Source organism: Mytilus trossulus, chromosome 8, assembly GCF_036588685.1.
Source record: "Mytilus trossulus isolate FHL-02 chromosome 8, PNRI_Mtr1.1.1.hap1, whole genome shotgun sequence".
Lineage (NCBI taxonomy): Eukaryota > Metazoa > Mollusca > Bivalvia > Mytilida > Mytilidae > Mytilus > Mytilus trossulus.
The window spans coordinates 40,515,047-40,528,819 of record NC_086380.1 but is presented as its reverse complement, the minus strand read 5'-3'; the positions used below and the strand labels follow the sequence as shown (position 1 = coordinate 40,528,819).

The following is a 13,773-nucleotide window of genomic DNA, read 5'->3' as shown; positions in this document are numbered from 1 at the left end:
GGGCCAAATATGGCTCTTTCCGAACTTACTCCTTTACCCACAAAAGGGGGGGGCAAGGCTCCCTGGATCCACCTATGCTACTGTCATTCAAGATATCAGTGTTTTCATGTAAACCCGAATCATAATTTGTCATTTTACCTTATATTTTCTGTAAAAAACATTACATTACTATATTCTGGAACAGTTCAATTGTAAAAACTCTTAGAAGCATATCTTAATTTTCTAAAAAAAAAATATAGAAATTTTTTATTTGTAATCTTTTATTTAACACATTTATTAATTTGGTTATGCATGAAAAAGGTTTGAACATTTATTTTCATATTCGTTGATTAAAGTAAATTAACATTTCCAATAAAAAAAAAATTATTCAAGAAATTATTTACTAATTATTTTTTATAGTCCAATGGAATTTTCAAAAAATTTCAATATGTAAAACATTTTGAAGAAAGAGATAAAAAACACATAAAAATTTCATGTTGCATTTTGACAATTTTTGATAGAATAAATGCAGCACAGAATGAAAAAAAACCATTTTACTTACACAAGTATAGTAGATAAGTTAACATATCAAATACTTGCTAACATTCTGTGGTGTCTGAGATCACCCTTTTTTTTGTTTTGGTTGGTGCTTGGTGTCAGATCATTCCTGGTCTTTGGTAAGGTTGTTGTGCCTGAAAGCATCCCTGATCTTTGGAAAGGTTGGTGCATGGTGTCTGAGATCATCCCTGGCTATTTAGTTTAGTTGGTTGCATGGTGCCTGAAAACCTCTTAGGTCTTTGGTTGGGTTGGTGCTTTTTGCCCTAGTTCATGTCTGTTCTTTGTTTTGGTTGGTGCTCAGTGCTGGAGATCATCCCTGGTCTTTGGTTGAATTGGTGCTTGAGAATCTCTCAGGTCTTTGAATGGGTTGTTGCTGTATAATATTTTGTCAGTGTAGACAATTTTCCGTCACTTTTTTTGGTTATGTGTTGTCTTTTTTCACCACATGGTTTGAGATTGTACCTCTTGTTGATCAAAATATCTGACTGTTTTGTTTGAATTTTGAGGATAGTAGTAAAAATACTATTAGAGATATGCTATTCCCAGATGTTCCAGGACATGGATACCTTCATGATTACATTGTGTGTGCTGCTTCCTTGAAAAAAGGTGAAAACAAGATGTCTCATGTTAAATTTTGTGAGGTAGGATATTTCTCGTGTTCCAGGGTGTTCTCAAATTACACCAGTTAATACTTCTGATTGATTTGTTCTGTGGTTTTACCTCATTGACAAAAATACACGGAGACAAAAATAATAAATACTGCATACCTATACATCTTCGTAAGAACTCTGAAATAGATATGAAGAAGAAAGATTAGTTATTTGCACTTCCATAAAAGAAATCTACATGCCACTCTTCTTCTGCCACAACATAGCCAAACTCTAGGGTGTATGACTGAGGTTGCATCTACAACAAAAACAAATTTGTAAATTATTAGTGTTTGAGAATGTTGGTGTCACTTCCATCAAATGAGTCCATGACTGAAACATCCTCTCGGCTGCATCTGCAAAAACAAATCTGTAGTGTCGTGGAAAACGTTGTTGTCACTTTCATCAAACGGGCCCTTTAACAAGCTCATGGTAGAGTGATCTTGTTACTATTGTATAGTGCTGCGGAAACTCTGCGCTACCCTCCCTGGCCTAGTACAACGGAGTCTATCCAACGTCTATGACTGTAACATCCCACTGCTGCAATCTGCGAAAAACAAAATAATAGAATTAATAATCTGTTGTTGAACTCTGAAATGAAATAAAAATACATATACAACATTACACATATAAGAAAAAAATCAATTAAACTTTATTTAATTTTCTTTGAGGTAAATTTCAAAAATTAAATACATATTTTTTTAATTTAACTTTGGTATCTTCCTTTTTTTTATGTAGCTCTTGTTGACCATTATACCAGACTGTTTTAACTATTAGAGGTATTGTATTTCTAGAAGTTCAAGGACATGCATACATTCTTGACTGCACTGTGTGCTGCTTCAATGAAAAAAGGTGAAAATAAGATGTCGTGTTAATTTTTTATGAGGTAGGATATTTTTTGTGTTCCAGAGTGTTCTCTCTCAAATTACACTAGTCAAACTTATTACTTCTGATCGATGTACTGTTCTTTGGGTTTTAACTCATTGACAAAAATACACCAAAAGACAAAAAATAATAAATATTTTATACCTATGCATCTTTGTAAGAACTCTGAAATGGATATAAGAAGAAAGATTAGTAATTTGTCACTTCCATAAAAATGGACATACAGAAGTCTATATGCCACTCTTCTTCTGTCACAACATAGCCAAACTCTAGGGTGTATGACTGAGGTTGCATCTACAACAAAAACAAATTTGTAAATTATTAGTGTTTGAGAATGTTGGTGCCACTTCCATCAAATGAGTCCATGACTGAAACATCCTCTCGGCTGCATCTGCAAAAACAAATCTGTAGTGTTGTGGAGAACGTTGGTGTCACTTTCATCAAATGGGCCCTTTAACAAGCTCATGGTAGAGTGATCTTGCTACTATTGTATAGTGCTGCGGAAACTCTGCGCTACCCTCCCTGGCCTAGTACAACGGAGTCTATCCAACGTCTATGACTGTAACATCCCACTGCTGCAATCTGCAAAAATCAAAATTATAGAATTAATAATCTGTTGTTGAACTCTGAAATGAAATATAAATACATATTCAACATTACACATATAAGAATAAAATCAATTAAACTTTATTTTCTTTCCTTTGAAGTAAATTTCAAAATTAAATATTTCTTTTTTAATTTAACTTTTACTTTATTTTCCCACAAAATTTAGCTTTGTAAATGTTGTAAAAATACACAAATTATTAGTCTGTTTCTTTTGTTACCTTTTCTGAAGTTGGACACAGACTTCTTTTTAATGAGTTTTACGGTGCAAATTGCTGTGTTTGTTTTTTCTACATTGGCTCATAGAGGTATAAGTGTGGGTTGAGATCTCTCAAAACATGTTTAACCCACTGCATTTTTGCACCTGTCCCTTGTTAGAAGCCTCTGTCCCTTGTTAGTCTCGTAGGTTTTTTAATTTCAGTTCATTTTAATATATGTTTGAGTTTAGTATGACATCCACTTTCACTGACCTAGTGAACATTTTTGTGTAGGGGTCAGCTGAAGCCTGCCTCCAGATGCTGGATTTTCTTGCTGAGTTGAAGAGTCATTAGTTGATTCTGCTGTTTTTTGCTCTTTGGTTGGGTTGTTGTCTCCGACATAATTCTTTTATATAAGATTTGTACTTTGCAAATAATTGCACTCAAGTGAGTAAAAAATTGAAGCAAAAACATTTGAGTTTTACCACTGAAATAATATTTTTTGTTGGCAAAACCGTTTTATTTTGACATTCTGTTCTTTTTATTATCTGACCAAGCTGAGCAACCATCTACTACAATGGTTCTTATTAAATGTTGTATGCATACAGACCAAAATGAGGTTGAATTGTGGTTTTGGAAAAAAATATGAAATCAGCAATGCTTCAGATCATTTTTACCAATTTAACTATAAAAATGACTGTTAATAATTACAAGTCATTTCTTCATTATTCCACTTTTATTAATATTTATAAAAAAAACAAAGTGCTGTTATTGTTTATCTAAATAATTGCAAATGCCTCTTTAAGTGATAAATTATCTAAATGTATTTTTTTTTAAGCAGAAGGTGGCTAAAAATACACAAGATTATGATAATTAAGTAATTTTTATAACAATTTGAAGCTCCTACCTAAGCTTAGGAATTTGATGGTTTCTTTAATGTTTTTTGAGTGAAAGTGACAAGCTCCAGGGGAGGATCCAGCCATTTTAAAAAGGGGGGTTCCCAACCCAGAGTAAAGGTGGGGAGGGGTGGGGGAGTCAAACTATATGCTCCCATTCAAATGCATTGATAGGCCCCAAAAAAGGGGGGTTCCCAACCCAGATTAAAAGGGTGGTCCAACTAAATGCTCCCATTCAAATGCATTGATGGGCCAAAAAAAAGGGGGGTTCCAAATTCCAGACCCCCCCCCCCCCCCCCCCCCCCACCCCTGGATTCACCACTGAGCTCATTGTGTAAAAGGCATATTCTATTGTGCAAACCATAAGCCTTGCTATCAACAATAAATTTGGTGAAAACTTTATAAAAAATGAAAGTCAAATCTTCTTATCACTAAAAAAAGGTTATATTTTGTTCAAACTCATTTACACTCTGACGAAACTAAAAAAAAAATCAGTCAAAGTCAATCAAATGTTTAGCATTGACAATGCATATAACATTTCAATGGAACTAACGTACATAAGGTTCTTTGTGACTCAAGAGGTGAAAGCCCATAAAACTACTCACAATGACGAAATGCTTTCCATGTCTCCAACAAAGTTGTCACTAGTACCATTCAACTTCAATCAACATTGTGTTTGTCTTAGTCAAAGTCAAAGTGCAGTGCTAGTGAAATCGTCTCAACAGAGTAGAAATGAGTAAAAAATGTTTTTGAAGATACTTGAACATTTATAAAATTATATTTATTTCAAGATGTAGGACACATGTTTGGACATTTTAGTGTGCTGATTAGGGTCTCCATGCTGTGGTATTTTGTTAGAAGAATGGCATCCTACATCTTAGTCTTGGAATTTATTTTGAAAAATGAAGAAAAAAATCTTTTGTTGATTGTAAGCATGGCAAAAGGCAAAACAATTTCTGTATTTCTTTTATCTTAGTTATCAATTATATATGTGAGGGGGATAGGACCTATATTGGGACTCAGGAATCTAGTATTTTAAAGCACAGGATTTAGGGATTGACCCCTTCAGGATAAAGTTTTTTTTTTTTTTTATTTCTTGATGTCAGGATCTAAATTTATTTAAATTTCGGGAGCTCAGGATTTTGTGTTAAGCCCGGGATTTCGGGATCAGGACCCCTCTTTAAGTTTTCAGAATTATTCCATGTGGTCAGAGTTATCTCCCATTGATCAAACAACTCCATATTTACTTACATTGTAAAATTTTGAAAAATGACCAGAGCAACTGAATTAATTCTAAAGACCATTCAGGTAGTGGCCATTTTCCTCAATGATAAGAGTGACATTTTTCTCTTGTTGGGGAGTCAAGATTTCCATTATTTTTTTAAACCATAAATTGGCTTATTTAAAATTTGAAACCCCTCAATTTGAAAAGTTTTCTGTATGAAATTTTGTCGTTAAATGGTTAGGAATTGCACAAAACAGGCTCAAGCTTTATTTAAAAAAAAAAATTTCACCCTGCAACATGCTCATGTGCTTAGGTCAGATATTTGTGTGTATGTAAGTTATTTGTCAGTCTGTTCATTTTATTCACAAATATTTTAGACTTTGGATGATTTACAAGTTCATGTATTGTATAAACATCAGACTATAGTTGAAACCTCTAGATGGTTTTGGTTATTTATTTTCCTTTTATCACTGTCTTGTTGGTGTATACCCTTGATCCCCCATTTTCCATAATGATGCTTAATATTTAACCAACAATAAGAATACTCACCAAGTATAATTTAAGATGAGGTTCTTACCATACTCTTTGGTAACCCCAAATATACTTAATACATTGCTTACTCTTCAAGGTCATACGGTTCTTCTTTCTGCTCAGTTGTTTGGTCCCTACAAAATATCATTTTATTTTAATATATGAAAGGATTGAAACTCAAAACTGTATTGTTCATCCTTTTTTAATAAAATGTTTATTCAGTCACATGTTTTCCTAGGTACATCTCCTTTAATCATTGCCATATTTCACCTCATTTCTAATATATTTATTTCAAGAAAGATAAAATTAAACACCACTATTATCCTATAAAACAAACCTCAAAATTTTAACCAATACATACCTGAGTAATCATTTCCAATGCTTTATTGTAAAGCTTCATCATAAACTGATTGATGAAATGCAGCTGGCTGATTTTCTAATCATTGTAATGTTGACTATAGTCTGATTTTCTAATCATTGTAATGTTCACTGTAGTCTGATTCTCTAATCATTGTCCCACAATAAAGTGCACAGGTGAATTTAAAAATTAAACTTTATGAAAATCGTGTTTTTATAATCCTAGCTAAAAAATGTAATTATAAGTATTGAATGCTTCTTTTTGTAACTTTATAGGGTTGTAAAAGCGTTGACCGTGCGTACATTTTTAGCACTTCATACAAAATGTACTTCGGTCAAGGCTTTTACACCCCAATAAATTTACAAAAAGAAGCATTCAATTCTTAAGTAAAAGCTTGAAAACATAACAACTCTAATAAATCAATAAACTTAAAGAAATGGGGTAAAGTCATTATATTGTAATTTCACATGCAACATGAAAAATTAGTGAAATCATTCAATTCTCCAAAAGTAATTTTCTGGAACTTTTAAAATCTAAAATCCAACACAGATCACATTGAATCAATTAATTGCCTTAAAATTCTTTCAAACATATTTCATGTCCCCTAATATTCTAATGAAACAAGAATGTGTCCATAGTACACGGATGCCCCACTCACACTATAATTTTCCATGTTCAGTGGACCGTGTAATTGGGGTCAAAACTTTAATTTGAAATTAAAATTAATAAGATCATATCATAGGGAACATGTGTACTAAGTTTCAAGTAGATGTGACTTTAACTTCATCAAAAACTACCTTGACCAAAAACTTTAACCTGAACTTTGCACTTTCATTTTCTATGTTCAGTGGACCATGAAATTGGGATCAAAACTATAATTTGGCATTAAAATTAGAAAGATCATATCATAGGGAACATGTGTACTAAGTTTCAAGTAGATGTGACTCAGTTTAACTTCATCAAAAACTACCTTGACCAAAAACTTTAACCTGAACTTTGCACTTTCATTTTCTATGTTCAGTGGACCATCGTAGGTGGGGCATAAAAATACCTAGGTCTTTAACCAAGTAAAAATCAATTTAAACTGATTTGGCTTCTAATTCTAACCTATTGATCACACGACCATATATCGGTTCAAATTCTAACCTTTTGATCACATGACCATATAGGTGTTACACAACAATCTACTCATGAGGGTTTGGATGGGGTTAAATGACTAAAGAATAATGCCCTTAAAAAATGAAGAATAGAGAAAAATGGGCCAAAAAATAGAAGATTAGAGAATAAAAGGGTTAATTTTTGGAAGATTAGAGAAAAAAGGGGTTAATTTTTTAAAGATTAGAGAAAAAGGGGGTGAAAATTAAATGTTTACAGAATAACAGACCCCCCCATCCAGACCCTCACTCATTTCACACTTTAGTAACTGGCTGTGCAGAAAAATATCTACTGACAAAGGACATACTGCAAATAAATTATGTAACTGAACTTTACTCAGACCAATAACAAAAACGTGAAAAAAGTGTTAAAACAATTGAGATTAAACCATGTACATAATATTTATTACCACCAAAACGGCTGTAAGTAAATCGAGGATCAAGGACAATATAATGGAGAATCAAGTCTTCTACTTTTTGAATTATGGCTTTATCATCTTTATAAAATACAAATAGACTGCATCTACTATAAACTTGAAAACTGTAAACTTGAAATATAATTCCATGTATCAGTAAAATACGAAAAAGTAAAATAAATATTTTCAAATCTTTGCTATCGATAGTTGAGCAAAAATATGCCATCTGCATTTTCAGTTGGTGCAACCTTTTCAAACATCACGATACTTGCTACAGCATCGACTCAGGCACTTGTTTTGTAGTAACCAGTGCATGCTCTAGTTTATTTTTTTTTATTTATTCCGATGTCAATGAACACGATTGATTGTTGGTTACTTGGTGTCCAGTGGCAAATATTTCATGCATATTCAGGACGATCAATGAACACGAGCCAACTTATTAAATTTCATCAGATAGTCTTCTATATCATATCTTAATTTTTCGAAAAAAGACTTCAAAAGTCGTGTTTTGATCCATATTTTTAATAATGAAAATAATCTGGGAAAATACCAAGGGGTTAATATCTACCTTGAGTATGTGTGGTTTCACGAACAGTTCAAATCAAATCTTTTGCTTCTGTAAACTGCATGTGTCCATCTTGTTCGTTTGAAGACAAAGTGCTATTTGAAACACTTCGGCGGGAAGTTTTCCACTGGTCAACAATGAAGGGTCTAAAAACTCCAAACCAATGAAAACTCACAAAATAAGACACACCTTCGGTATTAAAACTGCTCACAAAATTTATTTGACAACAGCTAGCCTTTTTTAACAATAAAATTTAGATCTCAAATCGAGCATAAAAAGGTGTGATAATACATTTGATATAAAAATGACTTGTAAAGATCTTTTTTATTCTAAAGACTCATGAAATTAAGAGACCGTGGCATTTTATACATAAACAGTTACAAATAATAAATAAGAAACAACACGAACTCCATTAAAAAAGTTACAATTAAATATGTATCATAATCTAGTTGTTCTTTATCACTTAGATCACATTTTTTTCCAGATCCATCAATAGAACAAACACTACCAGCTTCAATTGGCAACTTGTGACTTCCACATCTAAATTTATTAATAGTATACATCATTTCAGGTGGGGAAACAGAGAGATATTTCTCAAAACCAAATTCAGTCTTACAATTCTATAATTAATACACTTAGGTGAGTTAATATTTGTGCTTTCCAATTTTCAATAATTTTTCATGAAGAAACTGTTTAACTTGTCTTGACAGAATAACATTTCTTTCCATAGTTTGGTTATTCCTACAATGATTATAACCACATTCAAGTAAAATTTCGTTGATACATGGTAACCATTTAGAGTGATACACATCATCTTCGTCAAGTCTATATAACATATCATATCGTGCGTGATATTTTCTTTTTTTACCATTTAAAATAAGTTGCAAAAAGACAACCATTCTGGCTTTAATACAAATAGGCATAGGTTCTCTACCAAGCTCTCCATAAACAATACAATTTGGAGTACATTTTTTAATCTTCAAAATATACTTGCAAAATTCTATTGCAAAGATTAAATAATTTCATTGTTTTCGTAACCCCACACTTGAGCACCATACAACAATATAGGTGCAACCATTGCATCAAATATTTGTAATAAAATATCAACTGGTAAACAAAGCCTTCTCGCTTTACACAATGCATAGAGCATGGCCTTCCTAGCCTGTTAGACTAGCCGAAAGGTTTGGGTATATTTCAAAGGTTATTGGGGCAAACAGTCGAGGAATTGAGGGCCAAAAACAAGCATGTTTGTGGAGTCGAGACCACAAATTGTCCAGAATGGTTGTTGAATTACCTAAAACCAATGCTTTATGAAATCTTCTTTGAAAATTAGAGTTGTCTTTCTCTGTCCAGAATAGTAGTTTAATCAACTTAAATTAATGCTTTATACAATATACAATGCAAAATTCACTTTACTACCAACTGATAAATTAAAGCAGTCTTTAATAACCATTCAGTGATTACAAGCACTTTGATTATCATTCTAGGGTTATGCCCTTTTACAAATGGAAACATTGAAGAATTATTTAGTCTTAACTTAAGTTTGTTTTAACTCAATCTAGTGAACCATACCAATAGTAAGCAAATACATATGAAAAAGATTAGGTATGCTTTCCAATGAGACAGTTCTCCACAAGAGACCAAATGACACAGAAGTTAACAACTATAGGACATAAACAATAAGCAAAGCCAATACCGCATAATCAGCTATAAAAGGCACCGAAATGACAATATAAAACAATTCAAACGAGAAAACTAATGGCCTTATTTATGTTAAAAAATAAATAAACAAAAAACTTATATGTAACACATAAATAAACGACAATCACCGAGTTACAGGCTCCTTATATCATGTTCTCAAATCTAGATATCATCTCCCATATAGAAAAAAAACGTGTGGAAAAATTAATCTATTATGTGTTGCTCTCCTAGATACAAAATGTATCCAAAATCAAAGATGTAGAACATATTCTATCATAATCATTCGATAACTAGTGTTATTACTGTCTCCTCTATGCCTGTCTTGAACATAAAAAAAAATATTAAATAAATAACAGTTCTAATGCTCAGGTTGGTTGTCACCGTGCAACACAGTTAATAATATAAAAAAGAAGATGTGGTATGATTGCCAATGAGACAACTATCCACAAAAGACCAAAATGACACAAACATTAACAATTATAGGTCACCATACGGCCTTCAACAATGAGCAAAGCCCATACCGCATATATAGTCAACTATAAAAGGCCCCGATAAGACAATGTAAAACAATTCAAGCGAGAAAACTAATGGCCTCATTTATGTAAAAAAATGAACGAAAAACAAATATGTAACACATAAACAAACGACAAACACTGAATTACAGGCTCCTGACTTGGGACAGGCACATACAAAAATAATGTGGCGGGGTTAAACATGTTAGTGGGATCCCAATCCTCCCCCTAACCTGGGGCAGTGGTATAACAGTACAACATAAGAACAAACTATAAAAATCAGTTGAAAAAGGCTTAACTCATCAGATAGACAAAAAAATAACACCATAAAGGAAAAACATAGTAGAACTCCTTTTGTCATAAGACACTGTCAAACATCCAAACATACTACCCACACTCATCTGTGTCCACACTTGTACGATCATAATAAATTCATTCACATATGATGTTAGATTCGACCAAAATTATGCCTCGTTCACACGTACATTTAATTCGAACCGAATTCGCTAATCACGTTCACACACTCTTCTTTTTTAATTCGAATTGGCTTAATCGCATTATCCAATTCGCATTAGCAATGCCTTTTTGTTAATACGAATTAAAAGTTAACGTCGTTTGGACAGTAAAGCGAATTTGACGCGCATTGCAATTCGAATTAGAATATACATTTGGACGTACAACGTTTCGAATGCGAATTAAACTTATTCGAATTAGTTAATGCGAATCGAATTCGAAGTGAACGCAGCATGAATATCGAACCCTTTAACCAGTCGAATCATGGAAGATTCGCATAACTATAGAGCAGAGCTGAAAGATAACCATGGGTGGATGCAAACTGAAAAGTTAAAGGACAGTGGCAATATTCATAAGAACATCATAGCATTGATATGTCATCTGCACTTATCAGTCCGCGTTTTCTTTCTCGATTCTTAATCAAAGTTTTAAAAACTGAATCTGAATTTTGAAAACTTTATCACATAATTGAAATTTCAAAAATTTCAAAATTTGCTACACATTTGATAGTTTAGATATTTTACCAAAATTTATATAAAAATTAAGGTCATTTCTAAATTTATCCTTTTCCCTCTTTTTAACACATAAGAACTAAAAAAAAAATGAAACTAATCGAAATCTGAAAAAAGAAAGAAATCAAAGTGTTGGAACGGAACTGAATGGTGTTGTTTTTTTGTGAAGCGAATTCCTACATTCTAAAAAGATAACAAGTTGCTAGATGGAAAGTTTGATGTGCTGTAAGTTTATATTTTACAACTATGTTTTGTTTGAATTGTGACTTGAATATAGAGTTTTCTCATTGGCACTCGTATCACATCTCCTTATTTCTATTACCTGAAAGTTTGAAAGGCATAGTCCAAAAAGAAATCAAAATGTATTTACTATATCGAAATATTTGATACTTAATGTATTGACTGTACAATCGCTTGACTGTACAACCAATTTGGTTTTTCCTGTACAATCACTTGGGCCTTTCCTGTACAACCACTCGGGTCCTTCCTATACGATCTTTTTGCCTTCTTCATACCATACTTTGCATATGCATTTAATTGTTTGTTTCTTGTCTGTCTTAAGGATACTTGTTAAGACACTCTAAGACTGTCTATATCAGAGACAAAATCAAAATTCGAAATATTTATACAAGACAAAATCAAAGGACAATACAAATACTACAAATCACTGACCAGTAAAAAAGTGCTCGCATAAAATAAAATTAACTGGCAAGAGACTAAATGCTCAGAAAAGGCAACAAATATTTTGAAGTTAACATAAACTACCATTTACTAATAGTTTAAAGGTTGTACTTTGTAAATACATCTGTTTCATTACACGTCTCTTTGAGGGCCCGGGAGATATTTTAATTTTCATAGATATTGTTTTTGTTCACGTACTGGTTCCCAGTAATGACCTTTATGTTTAATCGCATAGAGACATACTTTTGGGAATGCTTCTAGTAAAAATGTACATGGTAGGCGAATTGAATTCTGAGTAAGATTTAAAGTGAAGGGAGGGGTTATGCAGAATTTTAGTATAATTTCAAACTCTTAGAAATTCTGGGCATACAAATATTGAAAGTATGCCGCACAGCACTATGTTTTGTCCTTTGAATGAAAAAGGTAGTGCTTATCAACTTTCCATTTTAGGATATAATTTTTTTTACGAAACTTCGTAGATAAAGTTGCTGCCTTAAATGGATATTGTTGTTCAATTTTTGAGTCCAAGTTTCAGATTTTTTAACATAGCGCCACTCGAAACCTAGCGTAAAAAAATCGCCTGTTTCTCCAATACAAGACCTATATAGTCCTATCCCGTGACACCCCTCATTATTTCTCTATAGAAGCCATGGAATAGGCCATTCCCATGCTAATTTCTGCAAATTTATTTGTTTGTTAAAATAAACAATGACATCAAAGGTGCCATTTTTGGCAGGGGAGGACTACTTTTACGTTCTACAATTAAGTGGGGGCATTGATGGTCTAACACCTAGATCAAATCAATTGAGGGGTGTGACTTGTTTTATCAATGGATGGGATAAATACAATTTCATGATAAAGAATTTCTGCCTTTTTAAATATTTTTTTTTTAACGGCCGTTGCTGTCTTAATCATTTTTTTCTTCTGTTTTTAGATATATTGCCTTATTGTTCGAAGACACATGTAGGCACTTGTTTCTATCATTATCAACCTATATTTACGAGTAAATATACGTTGCTAGTGTTGCGTTTAGTGCCTGTGTCAGAAGGAGAGTGATGATAGAGAAAGTGTATGGACAGCAACATTAATAACCAAGGCAAAATTATTTTAAAAGTTTCTCTATTTTGTTTATCAAATTATGCTTCTTCCCTATAGGCATAATACATGTATATTCAAATTGAAAGAAGTTAATCATGACATCTTGTTTGTTGACGAAGAAGTGTCATATAGTTGTAAGATTGACTCAGTCACGACATAACTTATGATTATTGTAGCAGTGTGTTCTGTCATCTTTACACCAAAACGAATGGAGAAAATATCCAAAAACACAAACTACAGGCCCAGGAGACACACAGTGACATGCTGTTACAGCAACATGTAAGTCTTGCATCCGAACATACAGGTGACGAGCATAAGAATACATTAGATATTATTCAGGGTATTACACATTTTGGAGTCATGAGAAAAAATTTGCACATGTTCCTTGGAGAACTAGATTCTGGTTCTGTGGAAGGTACATACAAGACAAATTCAGTTTGCAACAAAAACAATCAAACAGACTTGAATGTTATTTTGAACGTCTTCAAAGTGAACAAGAACCGATTTTCGTAACTATGTAACATATACAAATAAAAATATGCGGTATGCGTGCTAAAGAGAACACTCTCAATCCAAGTCACAATGTATAAAAAGTTAACAATTATATGTCAAAGTACGGTCTACGACACAGAGCCTTAATTGGCTCACATCGAATAGCAAGCTATGAAATACCCTAAATTGCTGATCTGAAATTATTAACAATTCAAACGGGAACACCAACGGTCTATTTTGTATACAGTTA

At 32.7% G+C, this 13,773-nt stretch overlaps 1 long non-coding RNA gene across 1 annotated transcript; it reads right to left on the bottom strand.

Annotated features, from left to right (window-relative positions):
• Positions 1-1,859: 1,859 nt before the first annotated feature.
• LOC134680946 (uncharacterized) lies at positions 1,860-5,913 on the bottom strand. Its single transcript, XR_010100537.1, has 3 exons — positions 5,883-5,913; positions 5,540-5,655; positions 1,860-2,651 (listed from the first exon to the last, which is right to left on the bottom strand). It is a non-coding gene; the product is annotated as an uncharacterized LOC134680946 (long non-coding RNA).
• Between the last annotated feature and the right edge of the window lie 7,860 nt (positions 5,914-13,773).